Consider the following 18,109-nt stretch of genomic DNA (forward strand, 5'->3'; position numbering starts at 1 on the left):
CAATCAGTGTAGCCCAATGCTAAATGCAGGAGTGCTATTATCTCTCTACTCACAGTCTCTCTTTCTGGACTCTTCTGGCTCCTTGAGCTGTTATTCCAATAAATCTCTTTAGGCCTGTCTTTCTCTGTAATCCGAAAATGGCTGAACTCAGGAGCACCTTCACTGTGCTTCCTCCTGCATCCACTCCTAGCTCACTACCCTCACCACTCCCTAATTAACTCCTCCCAGCTTCTGTTACATTATAGAAAACCACTCCGCATAGGCTGAAACACAATGTCATAACATTTCTGAACCTGTAGATGGCAGCATAACACAACACATGAAGACAAACATAGTTTTCATAGTAGTGCTCCTGTGGGACACTACACTTACTGGTCTATAATTACCCGGCGAAGACCTAGTGCCCTTTTTGAAAATAGGCACCACATTTGCCCTGCGCCAGTCCCTTGGCACTATACCACTCATGAGAGACTCTCTAAATATTATGAAGAGGGGGACAGAAATAACTGAACTAAGCTCTTTAAGAACTCTAGGGTGTAACCCATCTGGTCCCGGGGCCTTGTGGACATTTATTTTATTTAATTTAGCTTGGACCATATCTACATTCATCCAATTCAGTATATCAACTGATATATTAACAGCACTGGCACCGGCTACATCAGCTGCTCCTTCTTCTGTTGTATATACAGAGCGGAAGAACCCATTTAGTAACTCTGCCTTCTCTTGATCCCCTGTGACCAACTCCCCATTACCATTATCTAGGGGTCCTACATGTTCAGACCTTGGCTTTTTTGCATTTATATGCTTGAAGAATTTTTTAGGATTTGTTTTACTATCCTTGGCCACCTGCCTTTCATTTTGTATTTTTGCTGATTTTATTACATTTTTACAGATTTTATTAAGCTCTTTATATTTTACAAAGGCTACAGCTGTACCCTCAGATTTGTATTTTTTAAATGCCCTTTTTTTGTCATGTATTGCCCCTTTCACAGAAGGTGTAAGCCATGTGGGGTTTAATTTTAGTCGTTTATACTTGTTACCTGTAGGAATACATTTTGCACTATAATTACCCAAGGTAGATTTGAAAATCTCCCATTTATCATTTGTCCCATTATTTGACATTAGTTCTTCCCAGTCTATATCCTGAATTGCAGCCCTCATCCTGGGGAAATTGGCTTTCTTAAAATTAAATGTTTTTGCCCTCCCAGCCTGCGTTTGTTTTTTACAGTATAGGTAAAATGTAACTATATTATGATCACTCTTACCGAGGTTTTCACGAACATTGACATTCCCAACAAGCTCTGCATTATTAGAAATGACCAGATCCAACAGAGCTTCACCTCTAGTCGGGTCTTCCACAAACTGGCCCATAAAATTTTCCTGTAACAGGTTGAGGAAATGTCTCCCCTTTGCAGTTGAAGCCGAACCATGACACCAATTAATATCCCGGAAATTAAAATCTCCCATTATCACAACAGTACCCGCCTGTGCAGCCCGCTCCATCTGTTTATATATTTGACCTTCCATCTCCTCAGTTATATTGGGGGGTCTATAGATTACACCAAAAGTAATTTTTTCAGTGTTTACTTCCCTTTGTAATTCCACCCACAAGGTTTCAACCTCCTTACAGTATTATCATTCCCTTACCCCCCTACAACATTACAAATTATATTCACTTGGGACTGGTGTTGTTTTATTACATTTCTTTTGATTCTCTTGATTTTTTTTGCTGTTTTTGACATTCCACTATGTTCTGCATAAAGCTTAGTGTCAGCTGTACTGTGACTTCTTTATCATAACGGAGCCATACCAGGCCCTTATACACCCTATATGCTTCCCCAATAGAATCCATAAAACATAAAAGGGCCGAGCAGTGCTCCGGGGTCTTTTCGCAAATCACTCTAGCTAGAATCGCAAATGAAAACGTTCACCATATTAACCAATTGGTAAACATTTGCGGAATCAGGAGATAACGCCTTTTCTCCTCCTCCTTCTTTTATGCTCTAGCCCCTCTTCCCCTGATCCAGATAGAACTTCTCCAAGGGGAGGAGGGAGAACATCTCCACATACTCATCCTTCCCTATTTGTTTCCTGACCTCCTGCTTAAGATGGGCACCGATCCCTCGAAGCAGACATACACAGCCAAGTTATCCCTGTTTACCTAATTAGGTGTCTCAGTCTGGACTGAGACCGCAACCGCCTCATAACTCACCGGAAGAGGGTTAACAAGGGAAAATGTTTTACAGGACCGCCCACGCGAAAACCTGGGATGGACCCGCACCCTTCACCAGGGAACCGCCCACCATGTTCAGCAGGCACACCACTGAGTCCCTCAGGCATCTGCACACGCCTCCTGCTGTGTTACCCCACAGCCCCTAGCGGCAGGGGGCAAACGTGACCTAAACAATAATGGCACCAAGCACCAATAGTGATGCTTTTGAAAAGTATCAAAAAACTTTATTAAATATAGAGGACAAATGAATAAAAAGTGTCACACAATAGATATAGCAACATCTCCAGAGTGAAATACACAGGGTGAACACATGCCCATAACAATACGGATACATCTTATTTATAAAGTGTATAGTGCTAAGCAATATATATGAAATAAGGATATATATATACCATATATAATATAAATTGTCTTTACAATACTGCAGGATGGACAAGGACATGGACAAGAAGCTAAATACAAGTAATGATGGTCCTAGGATAGGTGCAACACATGTTCAAAAGAGTACAGCATATGAAATAACATGCCTCAATATATACCCATCTATATGACACAACCGGGATGGCGCCAAACACGACGCACGTTTCGGCACAGCCTTCATCTGGGGGTGACATCATCTCCTAACAGGTATAATATAATAATATATATATTATATAATATATTATTATATTATATAATATAATATAAATTTCGGTATAATAATGATACAACAGTAAACTGGAGATGACCGTCCAACACTGCGAATTTAACCCCTTAATGACAATACGCCTTTTCACGGTGGTCATTAAAGGGGTTCTCTGGAAAAAAACTTTATGGTCTCATGTTTACTTGATAAAGTGGTTCTGTTTCCACTAAACGCGTTGTACCTCAAGAGACCCTCTATCTCTCTTTTTTATGTATGTTTTATTATGATCTATTGTTTTAGACAATTAATTATATATATATTTTTTCTCAAAAAAGTATTGCGCCTGTATGGTGTCTCTTTTTTAGAGTGGATCCCACCTGGTTCCCACTGTTTTTATCTACCTGCTCTTACTGAAGATGTCCTCAAAACTGGCTTAATGAGATGGTAGATCGGAGAGTGACTGAGGCAGTGGAGGCAAAACAGGGCGGACCTGTTGCAGGCAGCGGCTAAGGCATCTTGGCCCCCATTGGGGGGACCTCTCTAGAACTCCAGTGAAGGACCTGGGCGTGTAGACGAAGCCAAGGCAGACCCAGCAGAACCGGGTTGATGGCTTTAGGCAGGACGAGGAAGTTGATCTGTTCTGAGTGAAGGACTCCGATTTGTAACGTAAGTGGTTTCATAAAAGCCACAATAGGATCGGGCAATGGTAGTCCATTTACAGAAGCAACAGCAAGGGATCTCTCTGGAAGCCCTCAGGCGTATTAGCCGCTGGGCTCATGACTGTGCGGCACAGCGGGGGTTAAAGGGTTAATAGGCAGGCCAGGGCGGGTAGAGCAGGGAGCAGCGTGTGTAAGGAGTCGTAATGGGGACATAAGGACCCGCCCCTATGGGCGTTCCGGAGGCGGGCTGCGGTCGGGGGACGCTCCCTTCATGGCAAGGGTTCTTAAGTCAGCGGAGGGCGGCCATCTTACTCTTCTGGCCGTTTGCTTGTCCACGGTGGTGAGTAAACTTACCTCGGGAACATGAACCGGCAAGAGTTAGTGGAACTTATCCGCTATCGCCTGCATAATGAGGGTTCGGTATGGCTGCGGTCTCTGTTAGATGAGACCGTGGCACCCGAACTTCCTGGAAGCAGTCAGCTCCCCGCGAGGCGTTCTGGGCGTCGCTCTAGGCCGCCGGTGCGGTTGTCTCCCTCCGGTACCCAGCGAGTTCGGGCAGAGGCCCCTAGTCGGGTGGCGCAGGCACAGTTAGGTCCCGCGCAGCAGCTATCGCAAGACCGGCAGGAGGACGTGATCCCCCCGTCTCCAGGCCCGGCTACTTCCACGGGACTGGGAAGGGCTCGGCCTAGGGCAGCAGCACGGCCGCCACTGGGGTGTACACAGGCTAATCCGGCAGCGACTCTCCTTCCAACAGGTCGTGGGATGGGAACTAGAAGCAGCACCAGAGGGTCAGTCCCGCAGCACATCCCACCTAGCGCTGCTACGGGAGGGTGGCATGAAACGTCACCCCCCCCCATTGGATGTGGCGGACAGCAATTCAGTAGGTGACAGTGAGGAGGACTTCTTTCACTGCGGGCAGGATCCGCCAGGAGTGACGCAACCGGCACCACTACCGCCGCCTCTTCCCACGACTGCTGTGGATGCACTGGTCGTTCCTACTGCCGGGGGTCCTAGTCTTGCGGCTACGGACGTTATTGAGCGGGCGTCGTCAGTCAGCTCAAGGGGCACCAACAGGACTCGGCGATCCCGCTCACGGCGGTCTTCCAGACGCCGCTCCTCCAGGCGCAGCAGGCGGCGATTGCGACGTAGACGTACTCCTTCATCCTCAAGTTCTGGATCGTCGAGCTCTTGCACTGGGTCGTCCCATCAAGGCAGGCGCCGCAGCCATGACGGGCGTCGCCATAGCAAACAGGCGTCCGGTCGCCGAAGGTCCGCGAGCACAAGGATGGGAGAGGTGCCAGTAGCATCCTCTGCACCTGCCCCTCCCCCACCGCCGCCTTCAACGGCTCTGGTTCCAGCGCCAGCTTCTGGACGCAGTGAGTATGATTGCCTTCGGGCTTGGGGTTCGGGGGCCACATCTGATGTTGAAATTGTGAATGTGTTACGATCCCTGTTGGCGGGTGGGGCGAATGCCCTCCCCACCCCGGCACCGCTGGAGGTACCAAAAACGCTAGTGGAAGCGTCTACGTCTATGACAGGCCCTTCCTTACCCGCCTTCAGGGATACGTATTTTTGCGGGATTCCCCCGCCTTGGAGCTCATTTATCTGATGATACCTGGGAAAAAATAGCGCGTAATGAGTACGTGGATATTTGGTCCCTGGTGTCTGTGGACTCGGCTACCGTCGACAGGGAACGTCGTTTTGAAAGAGGGGTCCCGACCAAGCCCAAAGTAGCGAGAACTTTTAACAATTGGGTACAGGCGTTTGCGGTGTTAGGATGCGTAGCTTCCCAGAATAACCCGGAAAAATCATTCCAGCTTTTCGTGTATTTAGATACGGTTTTTAGTGCTTATAAGTCTCATGGGGTTACGGCCTGGTGGCGGTATGATGAGGAGTTTCGCATGCGCATGTCACAAAAACCGGAGGTGGGTTGGGACACTAAGGCAACGGATGTGTGGCTCAGACTTATGATGTCACAACGCCCCTTTCAGCCCGGGGCCCCTTCCCCACCAGATTTTGCAGCCGCGGGGGCCGGGGCCCTCAACAGTAAGCGCAACGGGTCCTGCTGGCTTTTCAATGAGGGACACTGTAAATTTTACGCTTCCTGCAAATTTAAGCACGAATGCTCATCCTGCGGCGCCGCCCACCCAGCTGTGCGGTGCAATCGGCGGAGCGCTCAAGGCCCACGTCCCAATAGTACGGGTAGGATCGAGGACCCCAATCCGCGTGTTAGAGATGTTGCCATGGCTAGACCGGTACCCCAAGATGGGGGAAGCCGCCCTGCTTAGGACGGGTTTTTCATTCGGTTTCTTTATCCCTTTCGTTTTCAACCCGGCGCCCCTTTTTTCGGGAAATTTAAAATCGGCGTCCGAGTTCCCGGAGGTCGTCAGGGCCAAGGTGGACAAAGAGGTGGAGTTGGGCCGGATGGCTGGCCCCTTCTCGGTCTTACCATTCCCTAACTTACGGGTTTCCCCTTTAGGCGTAGTTCCCAAGAAGGACCCTGGGAAATTCTTTTTAATACACCACTTGTCATACCCCAAGGGGCGTTCGGTTAACGACGGTATAGATAAGGACCTAGCGGCTGTCTCCTATGTATCTTTTGATAGGGCAGTTGAATTAGTATACCAGGCGGGCCAGGGTGCTCTCATGGCAAAATCCGACGTGGAATCCGCGTTCAGATTGCTGCCTGTCCACCCTGATTGTTATCACTTACTCGGCTGCCAGTTGCAAGGGCAAGTGTTTTATGATATGTGCCTACCTATGGGATGCTCCATTTCCTGTTATTATTTCGAGGTTTTTAGTTCTTTCCTAGAGTGGGTTTTGAGAGACGTTACGGGTTGTAAGTACACTACACACTACTTAGACGAATTTCTTTTCGTAGGCCCCGCCAGTTCGACACGTTGCCAATCGTTGCTTGATTCGTTTCGCAGTATATCGGGGCGATTCGGTGTTCCCCTTTCGGAGGAAAAGACTGAGGGTCCTACTACGGTTTTGTCTTTCCTGGGAATCGAGATTGATTCGGTGCAGATGGTGTTCCGTTTGCCGGCGGACAAGGTCTCAAAATTGAGGTCTCACCTGTCCGCAGCCATAGCGGCCAAAAAGTTGCAGCTACGGCAGGTTCAGTCATTATTGGGTTTGTTGGTGTTTGCAAGTAGGATCATGCCCATGGCCCGTATTTTCTCACGTCGTTTGTCGTTAGCCACGGTTGGGGCTCGGTCCCCTACACACCATGTGCGCATTACTGCAGGGCTGAGGAGTGACTTACAGGTGTGGGTCAATTTCATAGCTGATTATAATGGGGGAACGTGCTGGCGTAGCCCCCCGGTATCAAGCCACGAGATTCAGTTGTTCACTGACGCCGCTGGTTGTGCTGGTTTTGGCGCCATTCTCGGTTCATCTTGGTGTGCTTCTCCCTGGCCTCCAGGGTGGCGTGATTGGGGCTGGTGCAGAAATTTGACGCTCCTCGAAATATTTCCTATCATAGTTGCGGTTGAGCTGTGGGGAGAGAGAATGGCTAATTCATCAGTGGTATTCTGGTCAGATAATGCTAGTGTTGTTCATGCTGTGAATCACTTAACCTCTTCTCCCCCCCCCCCGGTGGTTGTGTTGCTCAGGCGTCTAGTTTTATGATGCCTCCAACACAACATCAATTTCAGGTCCAGGCATATTCCCGGTATTTATAATAAAGTTGCTGATGCTTTGTCGCGTTTTAATTGGCAGGCGTTCCGTTCACTTTGCCCACAGGCGGACTTGGCAGGGGCCAGCTGCCCGGACTCGTTGTGGAAGATGATGGACTTCAGTTGACCCCCTTGTGAGAGCATTGCTCGCACCATCCACTTGGGCGGCATATGGTTAGGCGTGGAACGAGTGGCTGGAGGTGGTGGGTGAGCGTCCCTTGGGGCCGGACGCGGCTAATCTTAGCTCTTACGTGTTGTCATACTTGGCTAAATTATTACAGCAAGGGGTTTCGGGTGCGATAGCGCAGCGGCGACTCTCAGGTTTGGCCTTCTTTTTTAAATTGCGCGCGTGGCCGGATGTTACCAAGTCCTTTTTCATAACACAGGCGTTAAAGGGATGGAAGAAGTCCGCGGTCAGGCGCCCGGTCTCTCACCCAATTCTAATAAAACTGTTACAGGAGTTGCCTGTCGTCTGTTCTTCTCCCTTTGAAGTTAAGTTGCTCACTGCGGCGTTTGCATTGGCCTTTTTCGGTGCCCTATGCATTTCCGAATTGGTAGCCATGGCGGCCACCCGCCCGGGGGGCCTGCTGGCTGACGACGTGGTGTTGGCTAGTGCCGGCGTCCATTTCCGCATACGGAGGTCCAAGACAGATATGTTTGGGAAGGGTTGTTGGATTTCTCTGCGGCCGGTACCTAGGCCGGCTTGCCCAGTACAAGCCATTACACAATACGCGTGGGCCAGGTTGCCCGGGGCCCAGTTCCTAGCCCATGCAGATGGCAAACCTCTTACCAGGTTCCAGTTCACGGCGGTGTTCAGGTCCGCCTTATCCAGGGCTGGGTTTCCCCCCAAGGACTTTTGGTACTCACTCATTCCGGATAGGTGCTGCTACTATGGCCAGCGAATTGGGTTTGCCAGATGGGGAGGTTCGGCGCATAGGGCGCTGGCGTTCTGAGTGTTTTGCTGGTTATATTCGCCCGGATTTGATTTTACATTAATATTATGTCCGGTTATTTGGATTATCGGCCATTCCTATGTTTTTTGGGCTGAACGGCGGGCTTCTATACGGCCAGGAGGTCTTTCGTTGGGGATCCTGGGAGCTGATGTGCACTGGAGAGGAGTTTGTGGACTAAGATGGTTGGATGTCTTACCTGAAGTGGTAGCGATTAGTAGGCAGCGGGCGGCTCCTACTGTGTTGGTGATACATGTTGGAGGGAACGACCTGTGTTCGGTGCGGTTGGGCGAGCTGATAGCGTTGATTCAGTCCGATTTGGAAAGGTTTACGTCGTTCTTCTCCCAGTTGGTTTTAGTATGGTCTGAGGTGATTCCGCGGGCGGAATGGGCGGGAGCACGTGATCTTAACGCTATTGAAAGGGGGAGGCGCCTGTTGAACACCAGGGTCTCGAGGTATGTCAGAGCTGGTGGGGGGGTGGTTATTCGGCAGAGGCGGTTGGAAGGGGATAATAGGTGTTTACTGTTGCTGGATGGGGTGCACCTCACGGATATTGGGCTGGACATCTTTTTGTCCGGTCTCCAGGATGGCATGGAGGAGGCTTTGTTCAGGTTGACCGGGGGTCGTGAAGGAGGAGGGGTGCGCAGTTGAGGATGCGCATCCTCCTCGTGGCGGTATTTTGTTATAAAAGAAGTGACCTACATGCCCTGCCCTAGGCAGGCTGGCATACGGGTATGAAACGGTTAATAAGTTATGTGGAAATTGGATAATAAATAAATAATAAATAAAGCTGTGGCCGACCCTCGAGTCAACCCACGTTAAAAGGAAATTGGTGTCGGTCTAATTATTTAAGGGTTATAGGTAAAACCCCCGCCCCCCTGGCCTTTGCAGGATGGTGGCATGCGCACAGTCCTAGAAGAACTGTGGGTAGATGTAGTCGGTCTACTAAATCCTGCTGGATGAAATCTGCAGCTGCCCTGGAGTCAAAATAGGCAGAGGAGAAGTGTGATGTCTCTCCCGAGATGATGGTCACAGGAATAGATAATTTGGAAGAGGTTTTGATGTTTGGCATCATCCCACCTAGAGTTGCCTCTCTAGGAGCTGGAGTTTCCCGGCTTTTGTGGACACGAAAGGGCCTTTAAGGCCGCAATACAAACACAGACCTGAAGAGCATCAGCGCTGTTTCTCCTGCTCGGACAACTTGAATCTGTCTACCTGCATTGGTTCCTCAGGTAGAGCAACAAGAGGGGGCAGTAGTGGTCTCTGGAACGAAGGTGCTAATCTGTGAAAACGTCTCTCCACCGAACCTCCTCATCGCGTTCCTGGATCCTCATGTTGACCCGGGTAGCCAACAGGATATGGGCATCCAAGGTAGGTGGGAGGTCGCGGGCTGCCAGCTCGTCCATGGTGTGTGAGGACAGTCCATGCCATAGGTCGCCACCAATGCTTAATTGTTCCATGCCAACTCTGCTGCCAGGGTATGGAAGGAGATGGCATACTCTCCTGCTGTGGACCCCCTTGCTTGAGGGTTAGCAGAGTGGCTGCTGCTAAGGATGTTCGACCCGGCTTCTTGAACACGTCACAAAAAGTCTGTAAGAACAGGGCTAAGTCCGAAAATTTGGGCCCCTGTCATTCCAGGATGGGGTTCGCCCATGCGAGGGACTTGCCAGCGAGGAGGGAAATAATGAACGCTACCTTGGCCTCATCAGAGGAGAAATGGTGAGCACGCAGTCATAGCGAGGAAAAAGAGGCAGTGCAACTGTGGATCCGGAAAACAGACAGTAGGAGTATTAGGCAGTGGAACGGCAGCAGTCTCTGGGGAAGGAACAGGGAGTTGATCCAGTCGGGCGATGATGGAGTTTACAGCCACGAGGAGTTGATCCTGACGTGCATATAGATACAATATATACTATTGGGGTCCACCCCTTAGTAATTGCTGACGTGCATATAGGTCACGCATATCCGTCTGTATGACCTGAACTGTGGTCTTAGGCTGGCCAGCGGGTTCCATGGCCTGAGCGTACTGTCACAATCTAGGGAACATATGTAGCTGACTTTAGCTTGACTAATAACGCATTAAATACACAGTGGAAAGATCCCTTATCTTGACCTTTTCAATGACTTCTCAATGGTTATTTTTGTGTGATATCACGCTGCAACAAGTTATCAGAGTCAAGATAAAGATGGCTACATCCGTATGTGGACCCACTAGGCCGTGGGCTCCAGCTCAGATAGGGCTAGGTGTGGCAGGTTGCGCCAGACGAAGCGGATGGCACCAGGAATGGTAGATGACACACAGACGTGGCATATCCAGCCGGCGGTACCACACGACTCTGATAAAAGGCAGGCACAGTTAGGAAACAGCAAGGGATACAGGAAATAGGATGCAAGGAACGGGAACTCTGGAATCAAGCAGGAAAATACTAAGGGACCCTTTGCAATACAAACATGGGAAAAGTACAAACAACGCTCAAGCAAGGAGTGGAAGGGCAGAGACCTTTTTATAATCCAGAGTGCACTGGGGTAGGATAGAAAACTTTTAGGAAGTGCGCACGCTGGCCCTTTAAGGCACTCCTCGCACACTCCAGGAAGGGAATGCCGCGCCAGCCGTGGTCTCTGGGAAGGTGGCCAGGAAGTTGCGGTTGCGGCCGTTCATCACAGGGTGAGCGACAGAGGTCCGCAGTCATAACACTGAGATTTTTTTAGTGTTGTATATATGTACTGAGCAGTGGCGTAACTACCGCCGTAGCAGCCGTAGCGGCTGCTACGGGGCCCGCGGCATGAGGGGGCCCGTGTCGCCCGCCGGCACGGGCCCCCACCATGGCCGGAGGCTCCGCTGGCAGCCGCTATGGCTGCTACAGCGGGACGCCACTGAACACTACGGCAGAGCAGGGAGGTATCTCCCCGCTCTGCCATTAAAGGGAATGTGTTGCCAGAAAAACATGTTGTTTTTTTTTTAATTAAACATTTAGTGTGTAGGTGATTAAACATTGTTCACATTTTTTTTATTTTTTTCACGAGTCAGGAAATATTATAAATTAGATTCTAATTTATAATATTTCCCATTGCTGGTCACTAGATGGAGCTATTCCCAAAATTGCAGCATTGCTGAATTGGGTAAAAAGCCCTCGCTCTAGTGAGCTCTCAGCATCCCCCCCCTCCTTTATCCTGGCTAGTGCCGGGATAAACGAGGGGTTTGAACGGTCTAACCTCCTACACTGTGTGTCGCCATTTTTTGAGCTAACACACAGTGTAGTAGGTTTACATACAGTAGTAAACGTACACAAACACGAACATACATTAAAATCTCTTACCTGCTCCTGCCGCCGCGGCTCCCTCCGGCCCGTCCGCTCCGTCTGATGCCGCTGGTCCAAGTGCACAAGTCCGGAAGCCGCGACCGGAAGTAGTAATCTTACTGTCCGGCCGCGACTTCCGGTCCACAGGAAAATGGCGCCGGACAGCGCCAATTTCAAATTGGACTGTGTGGCAGTTCCCACACAGACGGCGTACACAGAAGTGGATGGGACGGGACCCGTTCGCAGTCCCTATGGGACTGTGGCTGCCGTATTCCATGTCTGTATGTGTCGTTAATCGACACATACAGAAATGGAACAAAAAATGGCAGCCCCCATAGGGAAGAAAAAGTGTAAAAATAAGAAAAAGTAAAACACAAACACACAAATAAATATAAACGTTTTTAATAAAGCACTAACATCTTTAACATATTAAAAAAAAAATTGTGATGACACTGTTCCTTTAACTGGTTCCCGACCGCTGGCTGTATTTTTACGCCAGCGGTCAGGGTCCTTAAAACCCGAGCCATAGACTTTTTACGACTCCGGTTTTAACTTACTGCCCGCGCGATCGGGCTGCTGAATGTCGGATCTCCGGCTGTCAGTGACTGCCGGGGACCCTGAGGAGAGGATAGAAGCAGCTTTCGCTGCCAGCGATCACACATGTATCCCTTATCCTGTGGATAGGGGATACATGTATTTTGTAGGACACGCTGTAGGTCGCATTTTTTTGGGAGGGGGGACGCTGTATGGCGTTCCCTACAGGGGGGGGAATGCTGTATGGCGTTCCCTACAGGGGAGGGCTGTATGGCGTTCCCTACAGGGGGGGCTGTATGGCGTTCCCTACAGGGGGGGGGGCTCTATGGCGTTCTCTACAGGGGGGGGATGTATGGCGTTCCCTACAGGGGGGGCTGTATGGCGTTCTCTACAGGGGGGGCTGTATGGCGTTCTCAACAGGGGGGGCTGTATGGCGTTCTCTGCAGGGGGACTGTATGGCGTTCTCTACAGGAGGGCTGTATGGCGTTCTTTACAGGGAGGGCTGTATGGCGTTAGCACTGTCCAATAAATATAAAGTAAACAGAAGAAAATACGGTCCAGCAATCCTCATGACAATGTGATAAATTTATTAGCAAAACATTTTATAAACCACACGGCATGTTGAAGTGATGATACAAGACTGCTTACGCGCTTCGAAAGCCAACTACATTCTTCGCAAATGTACGCCATCTCCTCCAAACAGTCAATTACATCAGAAGTCCAGTTCCTTGTGCTGCATGACTCGTGGATGCCCTATCCGTGGCGATATCCGCGTCCTTTCCACTGCTTCTCACTTGAGTCCTGTAGGCACAAAAAACATTCTGCAAGTATCCATTGTCATCCGTGCCTGCAGATTCTGCTTTAATGATGCAACTCACTCAACTCCTTGTCTATTTCATCGTTTACTGATGCCTCTTTTAGATGCGACAGATGTATTTTTTTTATACTTACCAGCCTGCTTCACAGGCACCATCCCTTTTTATTGGCACCTGATCAATAAGGGGGTCCTTGCTCCACCACCATAACACTGCAATACTAAACAAAATCTTCCATAGACATCACAAAAACTAGACAAGCCTTTCCTCCCTTATGTTTCCCAACATTTCCTGGGACAAGTGTGTGTAGGTAGAAATCAACAAACATGTTTCCTGGCCCCAAACTTTACCCCCTCTTTCCAGTAAAGGATTGGCTTTCGGTATCACGCCTCCTCGCTTTTACCTTTTTACTTTATACTGCGTAAACATTTTTTTCAGCATCTTAAACGTCTTGCCCATTAGCCCATCTATCCCCAACATCAGACCACTTATTATCATCTGACAGATCAGAATCAGACTCAACCAGCTACTGTTGCCTTCTTCTGCTTCTCTTTACATCCAGATGCGCTGCTCCTGTAATTCCAAACATTGTGCCAGTACCCCGTGTTCTAAACATTTTGGCAACCCCAAGGTGTCCCTCTCCCATGTTGAGATTATGAGGCCCTACTGGGATATTGCTGCCTTCATCGACCCTGGATCCCTGCGCAAGGATCCTGGCACTTGGCCCATCATCGTGCCATGTTCCCTCAAATTTTTGCTAGAATGATACCATTGAGGATACCTGCCTTGCTTCCTTGATGCCATTTGCTCCAAACAATCCAGTACACCCCAAGTCCAGGTCCTTGTGCTGCATGACTTGTGGGGGCTCTATACGTGGCAATATCCTGGCACCTTCCATTGCTTTCCGCTTGAGTGCTGTAAATATAAAAACATTCTGCCAGTGTCCATTATCACCTATGCCTGCAGATTATGACTGTGTAATGAAACTCACTTAAGTCCTTGTCTATTGCATCCAGGCCTTGACACATCGCAAATGTTCTTGGCAGACCAAAGCTGTCTAAAATCCCCCTACACTCCCTCACCCAATTACCTTACACCTACGTTCAGTCCCAAACCGAGCCATGAGGCCAGCATTTTTGGACAAAGATACCCCTAACTTACATTGTGCCTATTCCTACCAACTATCCAAGGTTCCCCACTGCTACCTACGCCTTTCTTGGCATTTTGCCCACTCATTACTTTTTCAATGTACAGAGCTACTGGTGGATACTGTATATAGTAACTAATGATGGACATACCGCATATAGATGAAATATTACTTCAGAGAGTCCCCCTGGCAGCAGGCAGCCGATCTCAAGAAATTCTGGAACAAAAAGTATAAACTGTGAAGATATTATGACGTGCGCTTAGTATGGTTCATCATATCAACAAATATATGTTCAGCCTATTGAAAACATCAGGGAGATTGTTCCCACAGTCTTGTCATGTGTCTCTATAGGAACATTCTGGATGACATCACATTATAGAATTTCTATAGGTTGTTATTTGCTATAATACTTACATATATACAGTGTAAGTCCTAGCATGTCGGCTGTCACTGGTGCCACATATTCAGATGTTATAAATGTCTGTAAAATACATAATGGGTAATGCACATACATAAAATAACCCCATATCTATAATGAATAATAATATATTTACTTTCACACATTTCATTTTCTATCACAGGGCGAGTCCAATGCCCCTCTGCCACACAAATAACACCAGCAGTATAATGGCACATAATAGTTGGAGGACCCTGGTATAGATTTTGTATCAGGGACCAGGAGCTTATTGTTATTCTTCTATATAATCTTATCCTTAATGGAAAACTTCTAATTTGTCTTTTGTGGAGTCTTTTGGACTGGAGTAGAGAGAGTAGAAAATGGTAAATTGGATTTCTGGATTCAACAGACAAAATAATTATTAAAGGGGTTTTCTGACAGTTTCATAAACCTTAGTCTAAGCCGCATATGGCTAAAAATAACAAATTGTCCCCACTCAATTTTTAAATTCCCTGTGGCTCCTGCGCTGGTGGTTCTGTTGTCTTTAGTTGCTAGGCCACAGCGGTCATGTCCGTGTGGATGGCATGTCACGTGGCAGCTATTGTGTCACATCCAAGGCCGGCCTTAGGTTTATTGGTGACATGTGCAGTATCTGTGACGTCCTCCCCCTTATGATGCACCATGTAGTGTCCAAATAATTTAATCATACAGTGCCCAAATAACATCACCAAGTCAATAAACTAGGGATTGTATCTTTCTGTTTTTTTATATTATAGGTTTGGGCCCTAAATGCCAGATCGGCAGTGTAAGTTGAGGGTGCCCAGGCCATCTATGGTGTTGGTGCCCTCTTCAGTATTGACCAGTAATACACACTATGTGATCATTTAGAGATGCAGTTAATAAAATACACTGACCTTGGACTCTCCTACTGAATACATCCGACTGAATGTAGAACGTTATGTGATGTGAGGTGGAGGGCTCTGCTTAATCTTTGATCTGCCCCCCTGGGACGTGTGGTTATCATTAACTCTTATGAGGAATTAATTCTAGGAGAAAGAAAGACAATGTATTAGGACAAATCTCAATCAATGGCAACATTTCTATCTAGAACAGAGTCCAGTCCCCAACCAGTGTAAAATTACCAAAGGGGTAAATAGGATGACCGGCTGGGGTCCAGGGATTTGGGGTGGCCCACAGCTCTGGGGCTCCATACGCCCCTGAAATTGGACAAACAATAACGGCGCAGGGAGGAAGCGAAATGTCTGACCCGGTTGGTCGTCTATTAGGTGAGTATAATTTTTTATTTTATAGGAGCAAAGGGGGCACTATTAATATCGGGGATAAAAGGACTGAGTCGGGGCTTAGAAAAGGGGGCTTCATTACTGTGGGGCCATACAAAAAGTGTCATTCTAACTGTGGAGGGTATTGGTGGATACTGCATATAGTAACTAATAAGAGACGCACCTCGTATAGATGAAATATTGCTTCAGAGAGTCCCCCTGGCAGCAGGCAGCCGATCTTCAGGTGTTCTGGAAAAAACAATAATTGTGTAGTTTTATTTCTCCAGACAGACGTGTGCTCAGTATAGACCACCCAACAATGAAGGAAATGTACATTAGGGCTCATGTACACAGCAACTTCATGTGGACGGACCTGTATGGTGGCGCACAGACTGCAGTACTGGTAATGTAGACACTCTGTGTGCGCTGTGTGCTCCCCCATAAGCCAAATGTGTATTAGGAAATTACATAAATAACAAGTCCCTTATATATTACTAATACCATAATATCTTCTTTATGGAGCATTTCTATAATAATAATAATATAAAGCTGCAGCAAAATTCCCAGCGTTTACTTTTGCTACATGTGGATGAGTTTTTGAGACTGTAACTATTCACCTGTAACACTTGTGAATTTTGCCGCGCAGCAAATCTGCAGCGTCTGAATTCAGCTTTATGGCGTAGAATATAGTACTCAAATACTGCAATCATGCAGTGCCCAAATAACACTGCCAGGCAAGTACTGTCTGCCACACTGTAATGTAATCCATTATCAAGGAATTGTATCTGCATCCTGAGCAGTGCCCTTTACTTTTTTTACATGAAGAGTGGGATTGAGTGTTCAAGCAATGGGTGCCCCAGACATCAAGACCAGTGGCGCCCCATTCATTAGTGACAGGTGATGCACCCAGTGTAACCGCACAGGTCGCACACCCCTAAGACAGGCCCTGGATGAACAACATTGGGGAATTTGTTCCCACACTCTTGTCATGTGTCTCTATAGGAACATTCTGGATGACATCAGATTATAGAATTTCTATAGGTTGTCATTTGCTATAATACTTACATATATACAGTGTATGTCCTAGCATGTCGGCTGTCACTGGTGCCACATATTCAGATGTCATAAATGTCTGTAAAATACATAATGGAATAAACATAAAATAACCCCATATCTAGAATGAATAATAATATATTTACTTTCACACATTTCATTTTCTATCACAGGACGAGTCAGACATTGAAAACATTTTGTAATGTTAGTGTAAACCCAGGGAACATAACTATAGGGGTGAAGAGGTTGCAGTCACACCCAGGCCCAGGTGTCCATGACTGAAATTAGGGGGGGTCACAATGTGGGCAATTTACAAATGCCAATCCCCAATGCCCCCATCTCCTAGAGGAATCCCGATTTTCGCTGCTAGAAACGCGATGTCAGTGAGAGAAGCACCCAGGCGGAAAGGCAGCTGCTGAGTTGCCCGGCCGCTTCTAAAACACAAGCAGTGGAAGGGAGCCAGCGCAGCGCCCCGTTCCACCTGCTGGAGGGATGCGCCCTATGTAATGGCACAGGTCGCACACCCCTAAGGCCGGCCCTGGCTACTGCTGAACCTTATTAGGATAATATACGGTAGCTTTTTAAGACTATTTAATTAAATTAAATTAGACATCATATTGAAAACGACTGAGAAGTCACATTCCACATTACTGACAGCTGCAATTCTCAGACAATGGTAAGGGTATATTCACACACTTAACTAAAAAATGTCTCTAAAATACAGAGCTCTTTTCAAGGGAAAATAGCCTCTGATTTTCAGCAATTTTTTAAACCACAAACATTTTTTGAGGCGTTTTTACCAACGTTCTTGGAGCTGTTTTTCTATTGAGACAATGAAAAACGGCTCCAAAAACGGCCGAAGGAGTGAAATGCACTTCTTTTTACAGGGTGTTTTTTATGCGCCGCTTTATCAAACGCCCACGTAAAATGCACCATCGAAAAAAAAAGTTTTTCCCATTGAAATCAATGGGCAGATGTTTGGAGGCGTCCAGCCTCCGTATTTTCGGCTGTTTTTCGGGGTGTTTACGGCCAGGAAAACGGCTGAAAATAGGCTGTGTGAACATACTCTGTTGTACTGAGTTGTAACTTTAATGAGAAAATATGAAACATTGAAATCTGAATGTAAAATGTTCAGTTGTTACTTGCATTAATAGAAACATTTTACTGGAACTTGAACTGTTTGTCTAAAAAAAAAAAACAACCCCCGACAATCACCAGAAATAAATCCTTCTACAATCATATAGTTGTGGTGAGGTGTTGGTATGGTTAGAAATTGCTGCAGTAATGTCCAGTGTGAATCTGGCCTTATATGAGAATTCTAGAGCGTATATATTTCATGTGTCCAGTAACATGTAGAATTAATGATAAAATGCTGCATCTTACCTGTCAATCACACAGTCAATCACAGTCCCGGTCCAGACGTCATTGGCAGAAATTGTAAAC

This window comes from Rhinoderma darwinii, chromosome 2, assembly GCF_050947455.1.
Source record: "Rhinoderma darwinii isolate aRhiDar2 chromosome 2, aRhiDar2.hap1, whole genome shotgun sequence".
Lineage (NCBI taxonomy): Eukaryota > Metazoa > Chordata > Amphibia > Anura > Rhinodermatidae > Rhinoderma > Rhinoderma darwinii.